Source organism: Ambystoma mexicanum, chromosome 2p (assembly GCF_040938575.1).
Source record: "Ambystoma mexicanum isolate Mex_15411 chromosome 2p, UKY_AmexF1_1, whole genome shotgun sequence".
NCBI classification, from domain to species: Eukaryota; Metazoa; Chordata; class Amphibia; order Caudata; family Ambystomatidae; genus Ambystoma; species Ambystoma mexicanum.
Window position 1 is genome coordinate 1,001,878,140 of NC_090923.1, and position 24,649 is coordinate 1,001,902,788.

The following is a 24,649-nucleotide window of genomic DNA, read 5'->3' on the forward strand; positions in this document are numbered from 1 at the left end:
GCCAATTTATGTAGTATAATGCTTTCAATGAAGACAGGAGCCTCTGATCTTGTGACGTTGTATTTATTAACTCACAAGCTTTATGCAGCGTGCACACAACGTGTGTGCCTTAATGCTAAGGGCCAACGGGCCTAAGGTGGCTGGGAGAATGTATGACAGAGTCTCTGTCCAAGATCTGTAAGGAGCGGGCCCCGTAGCAGGAGGGCTAAGCAGGACGCTCCTTATCGCGTCCTCCTCTTGTCCCGTAATGCGCGCGAAGCGCGCGGGGGCGGAGCTTGAGCCTGCCGCGAGATCTCGCGAGAGCGCGGGCTCTCGCGATGTCTCTACACGGAGGAAGCTGGTTCACCGCCTATGTTTACACTCTGCAGAGGCGATGCCGTTTGATCCCCTCCCTTTTCCCCTTCAGCTGACAGGTAGGAAAAGGAGCACCTGAGGATGGGGGAGTGGTTATGCAGAGCATTCGGGTGCTTTTAAACTCGAGTCCCGTTCTGGTTTGTTGTCCCCCCTGCCCCCCGCCAGTGTCGCCTTGTCCCCCTGCCAGTGTCTCCCTGTCCCCCCTTCCCCTCGCCAGTGTCTCCCTAACCCCCTTCCCCCTGCCAGTGTCGCCCTGTCCCCCCTTCCCCCTGCCAGTGCCGCCCTGTCCCCCCTTCCCCCTGCCAGTGTCTCCCTGTCCCCCCTTCCCCCTGCCAGTGTCTCCCTGTGCCCCCTGCCAGTGTCTCCCTGTCCCCCCTTCCCTCTGCCAGTGTCTCCCTGTGCCCCCTGCCAGTGTCTCCCTCTCCCTCCTTCCCCCTGCCAGTGTATCCCTGTGCCCCCTGCCAGTGTCTCCCTGTCCCCTCTGCCCCCCGCCAGTGTCTCCTTGTCTCAACGCCAGTGTCTCCTTGTCCCCCCTGCCCCCTGCCAGTGTCTCCCTGTGCCCCCTGTCAGTGTCCCCCCGCCAGTGTCTTCCTGTCACCCTGCCCCCTGCCAGTGTCTTCCTGTCCCAACGCCAGTGTCTCCCTTGTCGCCTGCCAGTGACTTCCTGCCCCCGCCAGTGTCTTCCTGTCCCAAAGCCAGTGTCTCCTTGTCCCCACTCCCCCCGCCAGTGTCTCCTTGTCCCCCCGCCCCCGCCAGTGTCTTCCTGTCTCCTTGTCCCCCCGCCAGTGTCTCCTTGTCCCCCGCCAGTGTCACCTTGTCCCCCCTGCCAGTGTCACCTTGTCCCCCCTGCCTCCCGCCAGTGTCTTCCTGTCCCCCCTGCCCCCGCCAGTATCTCCTTGTCCCCCTGCCAGTGTCTTCCTGTCCCCCCTGCCCCCCGCCAGTGTCTCCTTGTCCCCCCTGCCCCCCGCCAGTGTCTCCTTGTCCCCCCTGCCCCCGCCAGTGTCGCCTTGACCTACTGCCCCCGCAAGTGTCTCCCTGTCCCCCCTGCCCCCGCCAGTATCTCCTTGTCCCCCCTCTGGTGTCTTCCAGTCCCTCCCCGGCCCCCCGCCAGTGTCGCCTTGTCCCCCCTGCCCCCTGCCAGTGTCTTCCTTTCCCCTCTGCCCCCCGCCAGTGTCTTCCTTTCCCCTCTGCCCCCCGCCAGTGTCTTCCTTTCCCCCTGCCCCCGCCAGTGTCTTCCTGTCCCCCCTGCCCCCGCCAGTGTCTTCCTGCCCCCGCCAGTGTCTTCCTGTCCCCCCTGCCCCCCGCCAGTGTCGCCTTGACCTACTGCCCCCGCAAGTGTCTCCCTGTCCCCCCTGCCGCCGCGAGTGTCTCCTTGTCCCCCCTGCCCCCGCCAGTGTCTTCCTGTCCACCCTGCCCCCGCCAGTGTCTTCCTTGTTTCCCTTCTTGTCTTCTCCTCCCACTCGCTCCCCTGCACTATCTTGTAGATAGTCACTTGTTTTGTTCCCCTCCTTACCGCTTTCCATTTCCCCCCCTTACCTCCCCTCCTCCCCCCCTCCTCTTGTCACTCTTGCACTGCAACAATTGTCGTCGGGCATAGTAATGTTACTGCTAGTTTTGTCTCCTTTTTTCCCCCCTCACCTCTCCCTTATTGTTCCATGCACTTGTACTATCTGTTATGATTTGATAGTTATTTTTCACATTCTGACCTGTTTCAAGGACCTGTTTGAATGTAATTGTATTCTCCCATGTTCCCACCCTCCTTGAAGTGCTTTGAAACACATTGTGTATAGGCGCTATACAAATAATCAATCAATCAATATGCTGTCACGTTGAGGGTTCTACTTCCCAGGTGAGGGTAAGCAAGGTGATGTTTAACTTTCCTCTCCCCGTGCACATAATTATAGGCTCTCTACATGAGCAATGCCACATAACTGTTTCCTCAGAGGGGGGCTGGCAGACTCACATAAAATAATAAACTGGCCATCGCCGATGGCTTTTAGAAGTGAAACTATGTCATTTACACTTATACTAACATCATAGCCATTTAAGACCCCCAGTGACCTCAAAAGGGCACTACTATGTGATACGAACTTTGTTAAAGGTACTTATATAGCGCACCGTCACCAACGGAATTGGTCCCCAGGTGCTCTGGCAGATCTGCAAATGAGAAGGTGGGATGGGTTAGTAAGGTGAAGAGGGACTAGGATAGTGAGAGGAGTGGTGTACTGTTGGCAGCTTCAACTCGGTATACACCGGGTGCTGAGCTTTGGTGCGGGTATCAGTCAGTCCGCGTGTGCTGTAGGTGCGGCTTATGTGTTGTTGCAGTGTGGTGAAGTGTGTGCGACTTGTGCGAGAGATGGTTGTGTGAGTTTTTTTAGAAAGATACGTATGCAGAGAATTTGAGCTTATATTGGTTAGTGGGTTATATGAAATTTAACATGCTAACATTCACGGTTCTGTTTAAGTGTAGTACTTGCTAATCTACATATTCCGTCCAAGTGTGGCACTTGCTAATCTTCCCAATAGTTATCTCAATGTAGGGCAGGATGATGATCTCCTTTCTAAGTGTGGCACATGGTAACATTCAAGTTCCATCTAGGTGTGGCACGTGCTAACATTCACTTTTTCTATCTCTATGTGATGCAGGCTGAGGTTAAGAATTCCATATAAGTGTGGTATATGCTAACATTGGGAATTATGTTCGTAAGTAATGCAAAACAACATTTACAGTCCAGTCATGTGTAGATTTAGGTCGGAGGTCATACATTTCTCTAAATGTGCATGGTGTAAGCCTATGGCGGTGTACTTTAGGGAGAGGTATGGTAGAGTGGCGGGGGCTTTCTGGGGTAGAGTAATTGCTATACACCCTACCCAAGCCACAATTACAGTTTTAGTTGGTGTCTGTTGACTGCTAGCTTCATTGGCTTCCCCTGCTGACACCTGCAGACATGTCTTGGAGCCGCCATTGTAGGAGCCGCCCTTGTCCTTGGGGCCCTTAGCCGAAGGGGCTGCACGGGTAGGGGGCTGCTCTGCGGTGTCCTTGATGAGGGCGTGGTGCGCCAATCAGGGCGGGGGGGCATTGAGGGAGGCGGGTAGAGGGATGTTCAGGAAGCGGGTTGGGAAGGGGAGAGGGACCACGCGCCGAATGCGCTCATCGTGCTTTTAAGCACAGGTGCAAAAACGATTTTGGAGGCCACAAGATGGCGCGGTCAGGGGGCACCTACCTGATCAGCATCTCACGTCCAGAATTAGGAAAAAGATGTTCATGAAAAGATCCTGTATATCAATGGGAAGGCTGTAAACGGCTACCTTTCACCCTGCGATTGAACCCACATTAGCCCTTTATCTCTCCAGTATGGCAAACAGTTTGGAGCAACGCAGTGCAGCTAAGTGAAAAGGGGCATCAGCCTTCAGTAAACATTGGGCTGCTCTATGTTCACATTTAGGGATTCTGGAGAATGTTAGTGCAGCTACCGCACGAAGGGATGAAAGAAAGCACTGCTTCAACATGTGCACAGAATCGCCATCTGCAACACAATCTGTGGGGATTTCATACTTTCTATGCATATTTTGACTCAGGCTTTCCTTATGGAGTCAAGTGGGGCCTGGGGGAGCCTATTGCATTTGTCTACTGCTCGTGTTTGTTTTCCTTTCCTCCTGTTTCATGTCTGCATGTATTTTAGTTTCTTTCCCTGGTGTTGTTAGCTTGTGACAATGTTTTTTTTGTGCTAGACTGCAGGCACCAGTGAGTCATTGATCATTTCCACGGGACTGCTGCTGCTGAAGTGTTTTCACATTGTTCCCCCCCCCTACCCCCTCTCATGATTAAGTATAGGCTTATATAAAATGGGGCCATTGTATTATATATACCAGCACACGAGAGAGAGAGTACATGTGTTCGGAGGGCTCCTGCAGGCTGCGAACCGCAGGGCCATTCCCCGCCTGCGAATACTACAGGCCCTGCATTCAGCAACAGATAAGTGCTTTTATCTAACAAGTCAGACTATCGGTTAATTCCGGAGTGTTTATTTGGATAGAACGCAAGCAGCGTTCAGGCAAGGCAGCGCTCTCGGGAGGAGCATTGTGTTTGGGGAGTAACTGAATAGAACGCAAGCAGTGTTTGGGCAATGTAACTCTTAAAGGCATTGGGAAGTGTATGGAGTACAGAGGTGCTCACAGCTGATAGCAACTTCCGATGCACAGTAGCATGAGTGGCGGAGAACCGGCACCACAAATCGACTGCATTTGCATGCTGTAGACCGCCAGTGGGCAGTTTTGGTAGCTTGTCAAGTGTTCTGTTATACTGTTCCGCAACACAAGCTCACACGTGCTTTTGATTTCTTTGTAGCGGCGCTCCGCTGGATCAAAACGGCTTGAACATTGGGACCGCTGCTCATGGCAGACGTACCCCGCTGCACGACACAAAGCTAAGTGCCATCTTGTTTCTTTAGTTAATGTGTGTTGGTTGTGAGTTCCAACAACCAACGCATTGCATGTAACCAGTGGGTATATGATTGCAATGTACTAGTGAACCTGTTTAAGGTGTGCCGGTTGTGAGTTCAAACAATCAGCACAATGTGAGTGCATACCAGTAACGCACCAGAGAATCCTAAAATACAATGTGCCAGGTATCAAAGCAGAATTACTAGGGCCGGAGAAGGCCAGACTAGGCAGGGCTTTGGGGGGCATAGTGTGCTAGTGTGCAGGAGTGGGTGGGCGGAGCATCAGCGATTTCAGGAACCCCAGTAGGGGGGCAACAAGTCAAACCTTTTCCCTGAATCCCCTTACCCATCCATTACCTCTTCCTGATCCTCTATCCGGTTTCCATAATCACCCCTACCTATCCAATCCAGCAGACCCTAACCCCCTTTCCGCGGCGGGTCACGGGGGCCTGAGATTGTGTACAATCCAGGCACCAAGATCCAACCGGGAGGCAGGTGTACGTGCTACCTTCGCCCAAGACCAAGAAACCTGACATCCAGTCACTAAGTAGAGTAACTTGAATTACTCATATGTCCTGTCCCCTTTCCTCCATCCTTGTGGGTGATTCCACCGATCAAGACAACCGGGTGGTGCTGTGACAACCTGCCTCAAGATTAAGAAGAAGCAAGAATGTTCACCAGAACCGCCTGACCGAACGCTGCATCCCACCTGGAACTGGTATCAAGGAAATAGTGCTTACAGAAAGCAGACGAAGTGGCTCAAGTAGCCGCCTTGCTAATGACTTCTGGAAAGACCTCGTCCGGGAGAGATACATCTTCAGCGCTCTCCAAGTCTAAAGAATGCAATACCCTTTCAGCACCGACGGCGGGTTTGGAAAGAACGCTGGCCGGCAGATTTCCTGGTTCAAATGGAACGGAGAGACCACCTTGGCCAAGAAGTTTGGATGAGTGCCCAAGATTACCTTGTCATTGTGGAAGGTGGTGAAGGGCTTGCATGACAGAGCCTGCAGCTCGCCGACTCTGCTTGCAGACGTGAGCGCTACCAACAGTATTGCCTTGAGCGTCACCAGCCTGATGTTGACCAAGGCCATTGGCTTGAAAGGTTTACGCTGTAAAGCCGCCAGAACCACGCTGAGGTCCCAGACCGGGTGTGTGCCCATGAACCAGAGGAAACCGTCTGGACAACCCCTTGAGATGAGCCTTAAGCACAGGGGTGGCCGCCAAAAAAATGCGCTCTGCAGAGTTCTTGTATGCCCCAATGGCCACCAAATAGGTGCGACAGGTATCAACCTGGTCTCCATAGCGAGCCAGATGTGTAGAAAAGGCCAGTACGTCGTCCAGGGTGCAGGTGAGTGGGGTCCAGCCCCTTGTCATGAGCCCAGTGGCAGAACCTGGTCCACCTACTCTTGTACTGAGAACACGTGGAGGGCCTCCTGGATGATTTCCCAGTTGTCGTACGAAAACTGGGAGTGGGGCAGTCTCCGCTGATCAGGAGCCAGGCCAAGCGGGCCAGCTGGCTGGGTCCGGGTGCTCCCAACGCCCTGCTGCGTCAGGAAGCCCCTTCAGGGGTGTGGGAAATGGACAGGCCCCTGGGAGCGCAACTGCAGCAGGTCGGAGAACCAAGCCCTCGACAGCCAGTGGGGGGGGCGATTAGGAGGAGGCTGCAGTCTACTGAGGCTCAAAATGTGCAGAGGGTCCGCTGGAGCAATGGAGGAGGAAACGGATAGCAACTGCCAGCAGAGTTGGAACGTGTCGCCCAGAGACCCGTGGCCCCACCCCGCCCATGAAGCGAAGAGGGGGCACTTGGAATTCAGAGGAGATGCAAATAAGTCCAGATCTGGGAACCTCCATTTCTGGAATAGGGGCAACAAACAGTTGATGTGTAATTTCCATTCGTAGGTGTTTAGCCCCAGGCGGCGGAGATGTTCAGCTTCCGCATTGTTGTCCCCCGGGAGATGGACCGCAGATATCCATGTCCCCTCCAACTGGGTCCCTCCCAGATTGACACTGCCTCCATGCACAGGAAGGGAGAGGGGGTGACGCCCTGCTTGTTCAAGTAGAACATCGTCATGGAATTGTCGGTCCTGACCAGAACCGTGTCGCCCCTGATGACCAGTAGAAAAGCCAGGCTTACCACTTTGAGATGCAGCAGATTGATATGCAGGAGGGCCTCCGTTCTGGACCATGCGCCATGAATCAAATGGCCATCTAGGGTAGCCCCCAGCCCGAGAGGGAGGAATCCGTCACTACCAGAGTGGGCTCTGGCTGGGTGAACGGGGCTCCCACTGCCACATTGCACTTCTTTCTTTTCTTGAGAACTATCCCACACCCTTTTTGTATTAGTTGTAAGGTTTGGCAATAGGTTTCTTAGTATAGGCCCTTTTTATTTTATTAAACTTTATTTATTTAGCTTGACAACACAGAAGAGGCAGAAGCCCAACAGGGGCAGACGTGACAATTGCAGTGCATACAGTCCGATTTCAACATTGTACATTGCTTTGCGGGTATGAGCAGAGGGGCGCAACAACACAGGAGCAATTTGGGTAATCAAAAGTTCAGGCCATGGTGGAGGTGGGAGAAGATGAAGTACGAGATGCACCATCAGTCTGTAGCTATGGAGGCCATATAAGAGCAGAATCTCAGCCATATGTTCCTGGGCATGGAATGCGTCGGCTGTTGATTAGCCCAGACCTCTTCCGTGTTAATTGCCCAGGTGACTGCCCTAAGCCATTGTGAGTGTGAGGGTGGACCAGGGGGGAGCCAGCATAGTAAGATGCAGTGGACAGTGAGTAACATACAGAGGCCCGCCAGCTTTTTGGAGTCGCGACTCAAGTCCGGGAAGTCATGAAAGAGACACAATGCAGGGGATGGAGCGACTGTGCAGTCCAAAATGACAGTCATAGTAGTACATATCTCCTCCCAGTACTGCGCTAGTTTAGGACAGGACCAGATCATGTGTATGTATGTGGCGCTGTCGGTTCCGCACCTGGGGCATCTGGGGGAGTGGTCCTTGGACATGCGGTGCAACTGAATCGGAGTGAGGTGATACCTGTGCAGGACTTTGAACTGGATTAATTTGAATCAGGAGTTAAAGGACACATTGTGGGTGCGCGCACACATGAGATTCCAGCGTTGGTCGGACATCACCACCCCCAAGTCCTCTGCCCATTTATGTTTGTTTGTCGCAGGGGGCGGGGGTCGATCTGGCCTGTAGAGGGCATACAGTCTGGATACCTTCCCCCTAAAGGAGTTGAAGCTGCATAGCTCCGCAACTACTGGGTCGTTGGGAGGTAGCGCACGGAAGTCAGCGTATGTGATTTTAAGAACTCTGCGGAGGGAGGAGTATTGGAGCCACGCGGATGGTTTCTGTCTGAGGATGGGTGGAAGATCCGACCACTCAACTAAACCACCACTCTCAAAGATGTCCCGGATTGCCTCGTAGCCTGTTTCAGCCCACCGGTGTATGATGGATGATAGTAAGTATGGGACCCCTTGGAGGAAATTCCACAGTGGTAGATCGCCGTGGAATGGATAGGATGTGCCTGATAGCAAATCCCTAGCCCACTCTAAAATCTGGAAACTAACAGGGTCTAGTGACTCTAACATGATCGGCAATGGGGAGAGAATCAAGGAGCGGACGTCTCGGCCACTGACTGCCATTCTCTCGAGTCTAACATGCGGAGGGGGATCCTGTGTGTTAAACCAGTGCGAGGCGAAGTGGGCCTGCGCCACCTGCCAGTATTTGAGAAAATCTGGGGCACTGAATCCGCCGCTTTACATGGGGGTGGACAATGTTGCAAGCTTTAGTCGGACTGCCCCAGAATGCCACAGAAAAGTGTTAATAGTGCGGGTCAACGCTTGGAAAAAGCAGTCTCCCCGGCAACATGGGCAGATTGATGAACTTATATAAAAGTTGGAGTACGACCATCTTTAGAACCCCCCAATTCGACCAGCCAGGGAAATTGGAACTCTCACCCAGCCAGAAGCCTTTTCAGAGAGTTTCGTGAGTTACTGATAGTTCTCCTGGAGCAATGTCTCAGGACGGCGAGTCACCTCTATACCGAGGTAAGTAAATTTCAATTGGGACCAAGTGAACCCCATAAGATCGGGAGGGGAACGTGTGCATTCAGTGAGTGGGAACAGGGTGGATTTGGAGCAGTTTACTTTGAGTCCAGAAACACGCCCAAAGTGGACAACGTCTTCCAGTGTCGGGGCAAGGTTGATAGCGGGAGACCAGATATAGAGCTGGGCATCGTCTGCATATAAAGAGATGATATCCGCTTGGCCTGCTGTTCGTAACCCTCTGCGAGCGTGGCACTGGCACATCTTATCAGCAAACGGTTCCATAGCTATAGCAAAGATTAAGGGGGAAAAGGGGCAGCTCTGCCTCGTACCTCTGGCAATTCGAAATAGGGATGAGCATCTGTCCTCAGTACGGACCCTAGCCACCGGATCTGAGTAAAGTAGCCCGACCCATGAACGAAAACTGGGCCCAAGGTACTTCCAGGACACGGAGTCGAATGCTTTTTGCATGTCCAGTGTAGCAACTACAGCTTGCACGTTCGGGTTAATTCTACTAACAATATCAAGTTCAGAGAGAATAAATCCTGCTTTATCGGGGTGAATGATGTGTGACATGAAGGGGGCCAAGCGTAAGGCTAGCAATTTGGCAAAAATGTTGACATCGCAGTTGATTAGTGAGAGGGGACGGTACGAGCCACAGGGGTGGGGGCCTTGCTAGGTTTAAGTAGAACCGTTATTATGGCTTCCCGGAGAGAAGGGGGGAGCCTACCCACTATGCATGCTTCTTCCCATAGGGCCATCAAGTGAGGTATTGGGAGGGATTTGAAGTGTTTGTAAAAATCTACTGGAAGGCTGTCCGAGCCCGGGGAATAACCAGATGACAGCGAATCGATTTCATCTGAGAGCTCCTCCGCAGTAAACGGCCTCTCGAGAGAGCTATTAGTTTCAGAGGAGAGGACCGAAAGGGGAAGGCCGTCTAGGTAAGCATCGATCTCCGCTGTTGGGACGCTCTCATCCTCTGAGTAAAGGGCTTCATAGAATACCAGGAACTCAGTGTTAATATCCTGTGGGAGTGTGGCTAGAGTGCCGTCGGCTCTCTCGATAGCGGGGATGTTGGGGGATCCAAACTCTCGACGGATGAGTCTGGCTAAGAGTCGGCTTGGCCGTTCGCCCTCCCCGTATTTTCTCACGAGCTGGGGGTTGTCAAGGAATTTCACCTTGCGTTCCGCATGAGTATGAGACGCATCAAGTTCCGTACCTAAAGACGCGAGGATCTCAGGAGATGGAAGGAGAGCGTATTGGGACTCGAGGGACGCGAGGGCCGACTCACTTTTCCGGATATCTCCTCAGATCGCTTTCAGAATACCACTTTCCTTGGAGATGGCGATACCCCTGATGTAGGCTTTAAATGCCTCCCAAAGGGTGGATTGTGTAGTGACCGAATTAGTGTTGTTTTCAAAAAGTCTTCAATGGCAGTCTCTAGCTCTGAGCTAAAGGCTGTATCGCGCAAGGAGTGTGGTTTCATTTTCCACTGCCGAGTTCCATCGTAGTCTGGACCCCAGCAGAGAGGGAGAGAGAGTCACCGGGGAGTGGTCGGAAAGAGTTCTAGGGAGAATCGATTGCTGTGAAACGTTTCTTATCAGCATGTCTGATATCAGCCATCTGTCAGTCCTAGAATGTGAGTCGTGAACCGGGGAATAGAAGGAGTATGTTTGGGAGTCAGGGTATAAGTCTCCATACGTCTACTACAGCCAGTCGGGGAAGCGATGATAGAATGGTGTAGGCTGCTTTTGAGAGTTGGCGGGGTCTGGAGCCCGATCTGTCCAGGTCCACGTCTAGTATTGTATTGAAGTCGCCCCCCACAGTATCGGGACCATAGGGAAGCTGCCTATGAGGGAGGCTAAGTGGAGGTAAAATTCGGGGTCGTCTACATTGGGACCATAGATGTTCAATAACACCAGTTCTTTATTTTGTAGGACACCATGAAGCAATACATATCTACCCAGTGGGTCGACCTGCGAAGACATACCAGTAAATTTGAGGCTTTTATAGATCAGTGTCATAACCCCCCGACTCTGGTCAGAATAGTTGTTGTAATATCTTTGGGGACCCCACCCTTTGGTGAATTTTCCAGTGTTCAGCATATGCGTGTGTTCCTTGTAAAAGAAGGATTTTCACTTCATGGCGTGCAATTGTAACTGTCGCATTTTCCTATAATTCCCCAGCCCCCGCACATTCCAACTCATGAGTATCACATTATTGTCGCCCATTGGAATAAGAGCACTGCATAGGTTTTGAAGTTCGGAGAGGTGATAACCTAGGGCCTGAAGGCCGGGCTAGATGAGCGAGCCCCCTCTCAGTACGCGACTGACCTGGCATTGGCCCGCACTCCGCCTTCTTCATGAACATCAAGCCTTTTTTTACCATAACACCCATCCCAACCAACCCCCACCCACATCCCTCCCCCAATCAGAGGAATGACAACCCCATAACCAAATCCAAACCAATGGCATCAACGCCTGAGGGCCTGTGTGCTGGCCCGGCGGCGATACTCTGGGCTGGGGGCTCATGAAGGATAGAGAGGTGCATCAAAAACCGTTAACATGTAGTTTAAGAGGTTACTAATGACGGGGAGATCAAGACATCGTAGAGCCAGAGTGAACTGTAGACACATGACAGAAGGATGGATCTCCTGCGCCCATGGGACGGGGGCGCCCCTCCCGATAGGTGATCAAACGTCAACAAAGTGATGAGGCCATGAACTTTCAACCTGGAAAGTGATTGTCTATGAATTTGGAGGCTTCTTCCGGGATTGTGAAAAAGAAAACCTGGTTAGAGTGTTCATTTCGTAGCTTGGTGGGATACAGCATGGAATATTTAACCTCCAGGTCACGCAGCCTCTTCTTGACTGCCAGGAAGGTTTTGCGTTCCTGTTGAACCGCCACTGAGAAGTCTGAGTATAAGTGGATCCTAGAGGACCCCAAGAAAAGATCCCATTTGGCTCTCGCTACCCTAAGGAAGGCGTCACAATCCCGAAAGTTTAGCACCCTGGCTATGATGGTGCGCGGGGGCGTGCCAGGTCTGGGTTTTGCTGATAAAGCTTGATGGGCTCTTTCAATTGCGAACTGTGTCGAGAGCCTGGGAGAATCAAGAAGTGTGAGTAGAGTGCGCTCTATGTAGGCTTCCATGGATTCCTTGATGCCGTCCTCGGGGACCCCAATTATGCGGAGGTGATTGCGTCTAGAGCGCGATTCGAAGTCCTCATTTTTTTGGGCTACCTCCAGCACGCGTCTAGATAATGAGGAGAATTACGCCCGGAGAGAGCCCAAGTCGTCCTCTGTAGCGCCCACCCTCGTTTCAATTTCAGCAACTCGGTTGTCGGTTTTTTCAATGTGCGCTGTGATCGAGGATATGGAGCCATTCATGTCATCCAGTTTGGAGTGCAAAGTGGTGAACCCTTCGCAGATATATTCCAGCATTTTCTGTGATTCTATGGAGTCTGGAGGAGTTGAAGTGGTGGGTTCCGGCTCCGGTGCCTCCTCTGCCTGTTTAGACAGTGTTTTAGTAAACATGTTGATGGAGCTCTGTTTTTTCCCTGCGCCCTTAGTCATGATGTGGACTGGGGGAGAGTCTGCAGACTTGGGAGACCAGTATGTGGAGAGAGTGATCGCAAGGGTGAGTGAGGGTGACTGGATGGGGCCTAGCCGGTCCCAGTTGGTCTGAAGGAGCTTGACCCCTTATTAGCTTGTGGGTGTCCAGAGTATACAGCGACGGGCCTGGTCGGCGGCCCGAGTCGCCAGGCCAGTTGGCAAGTATGTAGATGCACAGGGAGCCCGGTGACAGGAATGCCCAGGCGGAACCAACCAGTGATGTTCCAAGTTAGAGCGCAGATCCTGGGGACCTCAGTAGACAAGGGAGCGCTATGGTCCAAGGAGTTTGTGGACTCTGGCGTATCAGGGAGGTTGCCCAGTAAGCAACTGTGAGACGTCAGGTGATCGAGGTGGGAAAGGGGTCGCTGGGTGGCTAGGGTGAAGAGGACTTGCTGGAGCTCAGTTAGAGCACCACAGTTGCTGGTCGGTGGGAGCTCTCAGTATGCGTGGCTCGGCCACACCAGCGACCGCTCCCCGGGTGTCATGATGCCTACCCCCGGGGACCCAGACCATGTCCAGTAACCCCGGAAGCAGGCATCAAGTTACCAAGTTACCCCCAAGCTAGCCCAACAACCCCCGCTAGGGGCTATTTGGGTGCAGTCCTGGCGCCTATGGCGCCAGGCTCATATGGAGTCAGTCCTGGCGCCATAGGCACCAGGCTCATAGATTAAAACTTACCTGATGCAGACCATGCTGCCTGAGCTCCAAGCCAAACGAGGCTTGGAAGGGACTATTTTACCTAGGGACTATTTTTTACTCGGGTGGGGCTGAGGAGGAATACTTACCTGGGACTACTTTGGAGGCTATTTAAACCACGCTCGAAGAACAGCACACGCTTCGCGTTATTCTGCATCCAGCAGCGTAACGCTCACCGTGCCTGCAAGTCTGCATCCAGTCTTCTGCCACGCCCGCCTCGAGTTTGGAGCTCCTAGAAAAAGGGAGAAAGAAGGAGAAAAGGTTAGAACAAGAGCAATACCTTTGATCCTTACCTGAATTCCCGATCCATCGCGCCTTCGAGCTGGAAGAAAGAAGTTGTTTTATGCACGCCGCCTCGCCTGCTGCAGTGCCGCGCTGAACTCACCGGCCTTCGCTGCATCTTCACATTTCACCGCATCCTCCTGCATGTTCCCGCCGCACTCCGGCACCTAAGGAGAAGACAAGAACAGCAAGGTGAGCCAAGGGAATACACAGAGGAATACCCCCTATAGACTTACCCCTGATTTTACCACCGGGGGTATTATTCTTCTTCACGGGTCGGCGCAGCTTCCACTGCATCCTAGCCGAACCCCGGCCCCTAAGGGGAAACAAAAGGACAGCAAGGTGAAACAAGGGACTAACAAGGGAAACCCTCCTCACCACAAAAGACTTACCTGATTTTACTGCCGGAGGCATTATTCCCCGAGACTTCATACTTTCTCTCAGCGCCTGAACAAGGGAGAAAGCAACAGGTTACATATGGACATAATTTTTTCGAACTGTGTTGGATAATACAAATCCTTACCAGAACATTACCGGTTGCCACGAGGAACTCTTCAGTAGGGTCAAGCTGCAACCTGCAAGGAATCGGACAAGAGTGAAAGTCAGGCATTTGAACTCTTACGAACTACATACTTACGGCGTCTTGCTAGGAATATAGGAATCAATATTGTCCTGGAACTCACCAATTCCTTCGAGCCAGTGAAGTAACTGGTTATCTACGCGCCCCTGCGCTCAATGCAGGATGGAGAGCTCATCTTTTCAAATCATCAGGCGAGACTATAAGAGGGGACATCCAAGGTGATCAGTGGGGAGAACAGCGGGGTGGGGGGATTTACGCTCAACTCCACGGGTGGTTAATTCCCTTTCTCCATTTGCAGAAGAATATTCCTTCGGGCCAAGCAAACAAAGCTAAGTGGGCCAGTCCAGTCCGTCATCTCGGCCCTACGCGTCACATTGGTGGAGGTCACAGCAGTCCAGTCCAGATCGATGCCTCTGTGGGAGCCAGGTGAGCGTAACACCGGGTTGTAGGGCGAGTGGGTGGTGTAGATAGTTTAAGCTTTGTGCAACCTGGCCAGACTCCACACATACTGCATCCGAGTGGCCCCCCCTGTTGAGGTTCGCAAGGCAGGAATTCTGCAGGTGGGCGAGGGTGGAGAAGCCCAGGGATCCAGAGCCCTCTATCAACAAGCTCTATCAGAGCCACCTATTTCTGGGCTATTGCAGAGGGATGGGAGCCTTCACTGTCGCAGGAGCATGAACTGGGATGGGGTTGTTGAGGCTTGATTAGCGCCTGAGCAGGGTGTGATCTTCAATGTTGAGTAAGTATAGGGCCGCCCACCATAAGCGCACCCAGAGGCCAATGACCATTCAGTTGTGCCCCCTATGGCCCAAGTTGGCGGCTCGTGGAGCTCGAACTCCTGTGCAGCCGCGGGAGAAACACAGATTGTGGGGGAGTGAATGAGCACCCCTGCCGCACAGCAGGGGCAGGACAGGCCGCAGCGAGGCTCGCAGTGTCCCCAGGGGGGGGGAGGGCCAGCCCAGGGAAAACGAAGCCTCAGCTGTGGTTGCCAGATCCAGGCCCACCCGCCCCCAGGGACTCACCGTCTGTGTCGTGGGCTCCGGGCTCCACCCGTCCAGGGCCGCAGGAGGGGGGGGGCACCCCACCAAGTGTGTAGATGTTAAGAAGGCTGCGGCAGGCGCCCCCCACCAGCACACCCCGGCCCGGAGCAGCGGCAGAGCAGACCCGCTCAGCGCCAGAAGGGTCGAGTGCGGCAGCAGTCCACGCTGCACACCAGAAGCCGCAGGTTCCAAGGGTCGTGGTTCGATGTCGCTGCAACCGTAGCAGCCCCTAGGGAAGCTCTGTACACCCCCCCCACCCCTGGGCGCAGAGGATCCGGCTTGATCAGTGCTGGGGAATCCAATCGGACGGCCACAGAACGCCTCCCCCACAGCAGGCCGCAGATGCCCGGCCCTAGCAGACACTCCCACGGAAGCGTCAGTCGGATCAGGCCGATGCCGACTCCCAGTCCACCAACAGCCGCCCAAAGCTCCGTAACGGAGCCGGCTCTCGTCTCCAGACCCGGCTGATAATTAGACAGGGTGCATGGGAGTAATCTGTTGATGTCCCCTCGGTAGACTATGGCGCACCAACGCTGATTTCCACAAGAATAATGCCTCCCAGCACAGAGCCTTCACTTAGGTGGCCATCTTCACCGAGCGCAACAGCGCCGCCCAGGCCCTTTTTATTTGACACAACGCCATTAGGACTGCCTATTTTCATTTGATGGTCGACGCTTACTCCCATTGTAGATTTAGGTTTAGATTAGATGTTTTTCCAACCTGCATACAGTTTAATAAACACCCTTGAACTGTGAGCACTTGTCTGTCTTTACTATTAACACCATGAGTTCCTTACACTACCCTCAAACAAGCCTGGTTGTTCTTGGGTACTGCAAAAATCCTGTAGTAGAGGTCGGAGCCCATATCTGACTGAGGAACCGGCTCCAACACCTGCATGTCCAAAAGAAGAAGGATCTCCCGCAACAGGGCCGGGGACCCTCTCTGAAGCAGAAGAGAAGAGGGTAGAGGAAAAAGAAGAGGGAGACAGAAGCCAGTGCAGCCGGCCCCCACCAGCGAGCTGTGTTACCTGACCGTCATGTCATTGCTTCTTGGCGTCCGAGGTAGGAGCGGAGGAGGAGGACCGGAAAAGGCGGTGCAAGGTCCTCTGCTGCTTCCTCCTCTGGTCGCTGGGGGATCAGTCAGGCTGCAGCGTATCATGGTCCCTGAACCCCTTCAAGCTGCTGAAGGAGCAGGGTTTGAAGTCAGACCTGCCCTGGGTTTGAGGGAAGGACTTCTGCCCAGGTTTGGTCAGGATGGCCAGGGACTTGGCAGTTTGCGTTGAGGTCTTCTTTACTGTCAGCTTGTCATCGGTGGTCGAATGAAAGAGGTCCGTCCCTTCGAACTGAAGGTCTAGACTCCTCTCCTTTACATCTAAGGAGAACCTTGTGGCAAGCATCTACGCCGTCCACCTCCTCTAGACCTCCAGGCAGAGGCATCTACTGGCTGTGTCGATGGGCGAGACCAAAGACCCCATGAGGTCCTGCGCAACTGCGCAGGTCTCTGTCAGCCTGGCTTTAATAGAGGCCTGTCTCTCCGGGTTTATGTCGGGCAGGAACTCCCCCGATCTCTCACCACAGCTTCTAGTTCACCGTGGCTAGAAGGGTATCAGCATTGGCCTGTCGCAAGTGCAGCCCAGCGTTGAGATAACAACATCTCCTGCCGAATAGACTCGAGGGCCCTGTCCTCCTTGGATAGACAGGTAGAGGCGGCCCCTGCTGTGGACGACAACGAGGATGGCTTGGAATACAAAGAGGCTGCCGCCACAACTGAAGTGTGGTTGAGGGTGGGAGGCCAGGAGTACTGGTTCCCCATCCAGTAGCCTAAAGTGGCTGTCCAATTTCTTGTTCATCTGGGCGTTGGCCTGGGGCTTCTCACAGAACTTTTTAGCCACGAAAGGACATCTTTCTGAAGGGGAATGCCTGATCGGATTGTGGCGCGTGGGCCAGGACCTCCGCCAACACCCCTGATTCCAATCAGACCAGGAATGAGCAACAGGTATAAGATAGCACCTGCATCCTTAATAGGAATCTGAGCTTCACACACACAGACACACACAGACTATAAAAGGGAAAAATCACAATTTTAAAGCAAATGCTGGAGGTACCACGTATGCATTATTCACTACCTGCAAAGCAGAATGCTGGATAAATTGCAATAAGGCACGCAAAAAGGATGTAGCTTAACATTCCAAGTCCTGCAGACAAGCACCGGTCAAAGATCTGTCATTTGCTTACAAATTGCAAGCCCCCCCAGCCCCTGCCCACAAGCATCCAGCATGATGAAGGGCAACCCTCTGAAGAGTGGGGCAGGGAACAAAAGTATAAATTGGTCCATCCGTCGTCTGATCATAATCCAACAGTCAGTACACCACACAAAGTTTGCGATGAAGAGTAAATCCTGGGTAACAAAGGAGACCGCTTTGCACACTCCCTGAAGAAACACCTGTTGCTCCATAAGTTCTTCAACAAAATTTAGGGCATAATCAGCGTACACCCGGTGAATAGAAATCCAGAACAAAAAAGCAGCCAGTTGAAGCAAAGAACTTTGCCAATTTTCCAACCAGCTCATACATTGTGGACAGATCCAACAATATGAGCCCACTAGGGCAAAGGGCATTCAACAGTCTGAAGAAGCTGGCAAATCAAGGGTTAGTAGGCTACCATGCTTTCCTGAACAGGATAGTGAACCGCAGAGATTGACGTTCTAAGCATTACTGATGCAGTATGCAAAACCACACCAAAAAAGCAAGCCTAATGATTTTACCACAGCAACCACACTGACGGCCATACAAGAAAGATCTCTACATGGACAGCAATACACCCAGAAGACCAGACTGAAGCATACCAATTTCTAGTCCCAGTCCTTGGATCAAATGTTCTTAGGCAAAGGGAGCTCTGTGGCTCAGGTCGGCGACGGCGGACGGCTGTCCGGTGTTTCTCTTTGATCTCCTCGGCGGTCCCCTTCTCCTGTCGGCAGCCTTTCGTAGGTCTTTCTACCAGGGAGCTTTGGCAAAGATCGGCTGGTGCACAATGGCCCCTTGTAGCTCGGGAAGAGATCCCCTAGCCAGGTCCTCTCTTGAATCAGTTCCTTGAAGGCACAGCAGCTTTCAGATTAGCGAAGGACAGCAGCAGCAGTTCTTCTTCCAGTGGGCTTCAAAGGTAAGCATCGGTTTCAACTTCAGCTTCTGAACTGCGTCAGTTTCGATGTCAGTTTCTACTTCAGCTTCTGAGCGATTTCTAGTAGTGAAAGGCCCCCAGATATACTGTTGATCTCCCATTCATTCTGCTGGGTCACAACCAGGCAACCAATCACTCAGAAGGGCAGTCAGGCAGCCAATCGGGCGCACAGTGCATTCAGGCCATTCTTCTCCATCCAGACACTCACAACACAGAATGTGGATTCGGCCAAGTACCATGCCGTTCACCACTACACACTGTATTCGTACCAGTTTTGGGCAGGGCTGTCTCAGTCATTGTGTCAAACGCCAGATACTAGACACCCATAACACAGAATGCGTATTCGTCACACACTCCATTCACCTAGGTCCCACCCCAAGGGCGTACCCACAACATACAGTGATTGGGAAGGCTCCAGCCAGTCTGGCCTGGACCTTCCCCACAACACCATATATGGAACTTCCACCCAACAGCCAGTCAGGGAGAAGGGACAGAGTCAGGGCTTCCTGTGACTTTGGGAAAAGTAAGGTAACAGGCGATAGAAAGCAAGAGGCCACCGGGGCCATCTTGTTTCCTAACAGGAAACCACTGATTCCAATGACAGGGCCTGGGCATCCCAAAATGGACATTCAACCGTAAATGTGTACGCCCCCTCACCCCCTTTGGTTTGACCGTAGTCCATAGGGCTAAAGTGCCATCTCCGGGCTTCGTTATCCTTGGTGTCATGAGTCAGTGCTGCACTGCGTGCTTCTGTTCAGTCCTCGGGGCACCTCCCCTGTAGTGCTCGATCAGAGGCTATCCTGTTATACCCAAGAGGCGCATGTTCCTTGGACACCAAGCACCCCTCGATCCTTCCTGTAGGAACTCCACTAACCTTGACCAGTCTGTGCAGAACCCTCTTGTATGCTCTCACAATATCTCTCTATTTTGGGGCAGTCCCACCTATGTGGCTCCACGTTCCCCCCCTTCCACATTGCCTCCAATAGAATTTCGATTCCCCCTGGTCAATTTTGTGGAGTCTTTAGGGCGTTGGGTGCCAATGAAAAAGCAGTTTTACCCAGATTTCCCGAATTTGGAGGGATCTCGTGAGCTTGGGAATGCTCACCCATAGTTTCGACCATTCGCTCTTTTCTATTGAGTGTCCCGTGGATAATTTAAATGTTTTCATATATGGCCTCGGAGGGGGATCTTCAACCACTTTTAGGTGCACGTATATGGAGGTGACCACCCGCCTGTCGCGGGGATCTATATTCAGGTATTTTTCAAAGGGCGTTAGCTAGCATGTCCCTGCTTGTTTCATGGAGGGTTGGAATAACCAGTGCCTTAGTTGTGCATAGCGAAATCTCTCCCTCTCCCCCAGTTCGAAGTCTGCCGTATATTGGTCGAATTGTTTGACCTGGTTCCGCGCAAACATATCTCTGATCTTTTGGCATCCCCCCCTGCTGCCATTTGGTGAATGCAGCGGTTTTGTGTCCCGGGGTGAATTGTGGATTGTCCAATAACGGCGTGAACGGTGATGGGTGAGGGGTGATGTGTCCCCTCTTCATTGCTTCATCCTACGCGTCGCCCACTAGAGCCAGAATCTTGCTACAGTACATTCGGGGTGGTTTATCTGGTTTGGGTTTCCATAGTATCTCTTCCAAGTTTTCCCCTGCTACTGATCGGTCCATTGGCCTCCATCTCTTTCCCCTATCTTCATTCTGCCGATCCCGGATAACTCTCATCTGGGCTGCCAGATAGTAGACTTTAAGGTCCGTTTCCCCCAACCTGCCTTTACAAGTAGGCATTTCCATGACTCTAGCAGCCACTCTCGGTACTCTATTGTTCCATAGGAATCTACTCGTCATTTTTTTGCAGAGACCTGAATAGGGCGGGCAGTACCTGGATAGGGAGGGCTGAGAAGTAGTATAACAGTTGGGGTAGGATGACCATTTTTATAACATTTATTTGGCCTAGCAGTGTTATGGGTAGGGGCCCCCATAATTTTCGTTCTGATCCTTTCTAAGAGGGGCGGATAATTTGCTTGATACAGTTGTTCGACCGATTTTGGCAGCAGGTCGTCGGTTTCTTTTCAGGTTTGGGGTTATGGGTGCGTGATCTGAGTTCATGATAGTCTCGACCGAGATCCCTGTAGTGTGGCCCAGCAGACTTCTGGAGAGCCACACGTAATCTATCCTCGAGTGCTTGTGGTGAGCATGCCAGTAGAAGGTGTACCCCTCCTGGTATCCCTTCAAACGCCCTCCACGCGTCTACCAAGGCCAGGGTTTCCCTTGTGCCCCCTGTGCTATTTTGGTTCTGTCCTTAGAGGGGTCCTATGGTATGTTAAAATCCCCTTTTAGGATAATTGGCATTGTAAGTGATATACAATTAGTTCTTCCACTGATTGAATGTCACTGTTCATGCTGTTGCTTTGTTTGTGTTCTGTTTCTTCTGGCTGAGGTCAGGTTCTCACCTCCTGGCCCTCACACACTCCTGGGCTCTTACTCTATGCCCAGGGGAACAAGAAACTCATTAGGCTCACTAAAGGGATTGCAGCGTCTTTGGGCTAGCTTGTCATTACTCTGTCTACCTGGTGTGAAGACTAAACTGCGTGCTAGTGTTGGAAGGGCGTGGCTAGCAGCAGAGGGATGAAGACGTGAGTCTCTGAGCTCTCTCAACCGCCGACAAACATCCTGTAAAATAGCCTGCTATTCTTGTAAACCCTGAGGGGAAAACCATCCCTGTGGAGCGACAAATGAGTGGGGAACATTTGGGCGAAAAACGGAATAAAAAATCAGACCCGCCAGCAATATACAAGCCGCGGAAGAAATCAGCGTGTATTCGAGGTAGGAACGCCAAGATGGCCGCAGACTGAAGCGCGACCCTCGAGAACCAAGTGTATAAAGGAGGAGCCGTCTGGAAACTCAGTTGCACTATAGCAGGTCATCGAGCGCATAAAGGGAGGCACCCGAGACCCATAGAACACAGAACTTATCTGCCGACCGAGGCGGCCCGGCAGATGCAGAAGCACTAGGTGAAGCACACAACGCTCCACGTGAAGGGACAACGATCCAAAAGAAATACCTTACCCGCAGACCTGCATGGAGCGCCCAGCCAGTCCAGTGCGGGCGAAGGAACACAGAAGATCGATCACCTGGTGGGGGTGACGCTGCCCCTGCAACAGCACCCTGGAATCCAAACCGTGGACCACCAGTGCTGCCGCCCAGAGTGCCCGTCCGGGGACTGCGGATACAAAGGTGGGGGCCTGCCTGGTGGGCGTCAGACGGTGTGAGATGTGCGCGGGACTGGCCACCCCAACCACGCTGCGGCCACCCCAACCACGCTGCGTCCACAAGAGTGCTCACACCTACCAGCGAAAGGAGCAGCCCTAGCCGGCGGGAATCCAAGAGGCCTGAACAAGCATTGTGGCTCGCGGCGTGCTGAAGCACAGACGGCTCCACAAGCAGACCCGACCTGTAATCTTTTCCTGGAGTTCGCTGCATCCACCCTACATCTGCCTCCTGCCATATCCCGAGGACGCCCGACGCTGGATGTCCACAGCAGTGCATGGGTGAAGCGGCTCGATCGGAAGAGGTTTGCGGACCCAGTAAGGGAACCCTCAATACTGCAGTGAATTCTAGGCTTGCCAGAAAATACGGAGGGACCATACATGGAATTGTTCTTGGAACAATGGATCACTGATATGTTTGAACCTAACTCGTCTCCAAGTTCTTCTCGATAGAGAGAGCCCATCGGATGCCATCTGGACGGCCAGTGAGTTATTGTAGTTTGACTCATTGGAGTCAAGGTTGTGTTAGGTAATGTCTAAATAAAAAAACAATAAAATGTGATTTAAAAAAAAAACTGCGTGCTAGTGTTGGAACAACCAGCAATGTAAAGACTGTTAAGCAAAAATAGAAATCTAATGTGCTTAATGTAAAATCTACTTATGTGAGTTACGCAACAAATGTTTCCTAGGAGACGCTTACACATAGCAAAAGAATGCAGTACTAAATGAACAGAGCACTAACACTCTGACATATTGATTTCAGCCTTTGTTTCTTTAGAACGTGCCTTCACCATCTACTGAAATGGCACTTGGAACGTCATGCAAGCACAGAACTGACAATCCCACCTAGATCTACAAGCCAGAGCTAGGTAGCTCTGTTTATTCATCAATGCATAATGTGTGTGAATACCAATGTAACTTGTATGAGTCACAACTGTCTCCGTGCACTGAATGGCCATAATTAATGTGTTATATGCATGCTGCACAGTAGTGAAGCACGCACTGGGTAAGGTGTTGGGCAGTCTGTTGTCTCAACATAGTGTCGAGGTAATGAAGTGTGTGTGTGTGATGCGCACAGCCTCATGAGCACAGAGATTTATCAACAGTCATGGGATCATTGGAGGAGAAGCAGAAGTTGTCGAGGAGCATTTCTCCAGCATGGAATCTGTCATGGATTCTGATGCTTGTGAATATTCCCCATCAGGCTGGAAATCCCCGGTAAAAGAAAAAACTGTTTCACTTTCGTTTATGAACAGTCTTTCTCCTATAAACCCTTCACTGAGCTCTGGGTCATACTGCCCCCAGCCAATGGCTGCCCTCTCCCTAAGCCCCTCCTCAGCCATCTTCACATTTTTTACTGCACATTCAAGTGTTGGGAGTCCTCGTGTTCCACTCTTAGAGCCTTCTGCTTTTTTTGAGCTTTTTGACTCAGAAAACTCTATTTTTGTTCAATCGAGCCTGTGTGCTCCATCATTTCTTCATCCGATTAACGGGAATCCGTTTTTCGTCTCTCCCCTTCGGACTGAAGTCGACGACCAGAATCTTTGCGAAGTGCCCAGCTTGGCTGGCGGCCCATCCGTGACTACAGGGAATTCATGTGTACCCATGCAACCACTTGAGGAATTACTGGATTCCCGTTGGATCCAGGTGTTCGGAAGCTTCAAGGACAGGATCGTGCTCTCCGGCTGCATCATGCACTGTCACCAGTTGGCAAACCGACCGTTGCGCGGCCGTGCGAGAGCCCATTCAACCAGAGCGATCGCTGCTACCACGGCTTTCCCGTCTGGTGTGCCCCTGCTGTACATCTGCAGGGCTGCTACGTGGAGGTCGAGGCACACCTTCACAAGATTCTACTGCGTCGACCGGGATTGCGCAACCTGTTCGCTTGAAGGTGAGCCTGGTGAAGAGGTAAGAGATGCTTAATGTTGAGTTGTTGAAATGCTTAATGTTGAGCCTTGCCACCTCCCGTGGTTGTGCATGTGTGTACTGCTATGTATTCTTGTATTCATGAGCATGTGAATCCATGGCAGACCCCATGCTGGAGAAGGAACAAGTTACTTCTCCAGCATGGGGTCTGGCATGGATTCACATGCTCATGAATATTCCCCGTCGTCAGGCTGGGAATCCTCGGTAAAGAAAAAACCAGTATCAGTTTAGTTTCTGATCTGTCTTTCGTAGTAATAACCAATCACTGATCTCTGTGTCATACTGACCACAGCCAATGACTGCCCTCTCCCTAAGCCCCGCCTCTGGCAGCCATCCTCAGATTTTTACCGCACGTTCTTGTGTTGGGAGTCCTCGTGCATAGCTCTCGAGGTTTTTTGCGCTTTTTCAAGAGACTTGTCTCATTTTTTCCAGTTCGAGCCTCAAGCTCCACCGTTTCATTCTTCCGTTAACGGGGATCCGTTTCGGAACTTCTACGCCCCTCAAGGGTGAAGACTTCATCGAATCTACTTCTTGGAACATTCCAGAAGACTTGTGGCCTACTTGGACATGGCCCAGGACAAGGGTTCATCACCCGGATCCAAGCTGTTTCGGAACTGCCCTGGATGCGGGTTGCAAAATGTCTTTAAAGAAGACGAACATTCGAGGTGCTTCTACTGCCTCCAAGGGGATAAGACGCATGTAGAGAAGGACTGTGAGTTCTGTAAGAACATGTCGGAGCGGACCATGAAAGACCGTCGATCCCGCCTTGCCAGCTGGTTGGAGAAGGCTGGAGAGAAGAAGAAAGGGTCCGAGCGGGCTTCTAAGGCCTGTGCAGGTGCCCCGGCGACGGGGCTGTGGGATGTTTTTATCCACGCATCCAAGCCCTACCTCAAAACTGTGCAGTACTGACATGGAAAACATCATGATGGCCAGAGCTTCCCAGAAAATGCACAGGGAAATGCATGAAGAATAGGCTGCCACTCATTTCTGCCGATGTTATGGGCACAGAAGGACACTGCCTAAAACCACCATTAGACTACCCACACAGTAGTCTGAAACCATTGGGAATGGCAATGCTGATTGCCAAAAGCAAACCCATAACTGTTGGGAATTCATTTTCTTAAATCCCAAAAAGGGGTGTGTAAAGACAATGTGTGTAAATTTGGGTTAATGTCCGAAATTGCAAAATCAGAGAAAAAGTGAAATATGTGC

General features: G+C 52.2%; 1 long non-coding RNA gene across 1 annotated transcript in view; it reads left to right on the forward strand.

Annotated features, from left to right (window-relative positions):
- Positions 1-333: 333 nt before the first annotated feature.
- Positions 334-24,649, forward strand: part of LOC138567013 (uncharacterized) — a 36,467-nt gene continuing 12,151 nt past the window's right edge. Inside the window, exon 1 of the long non-coding RNA XR_011302084.1 lies at positions 334-413. This is a non-coding gene — a long non-coding RNA (uncharacterized lncRNA). The remainder of the gene's footprint in view (positions 414-24,649) is intronic.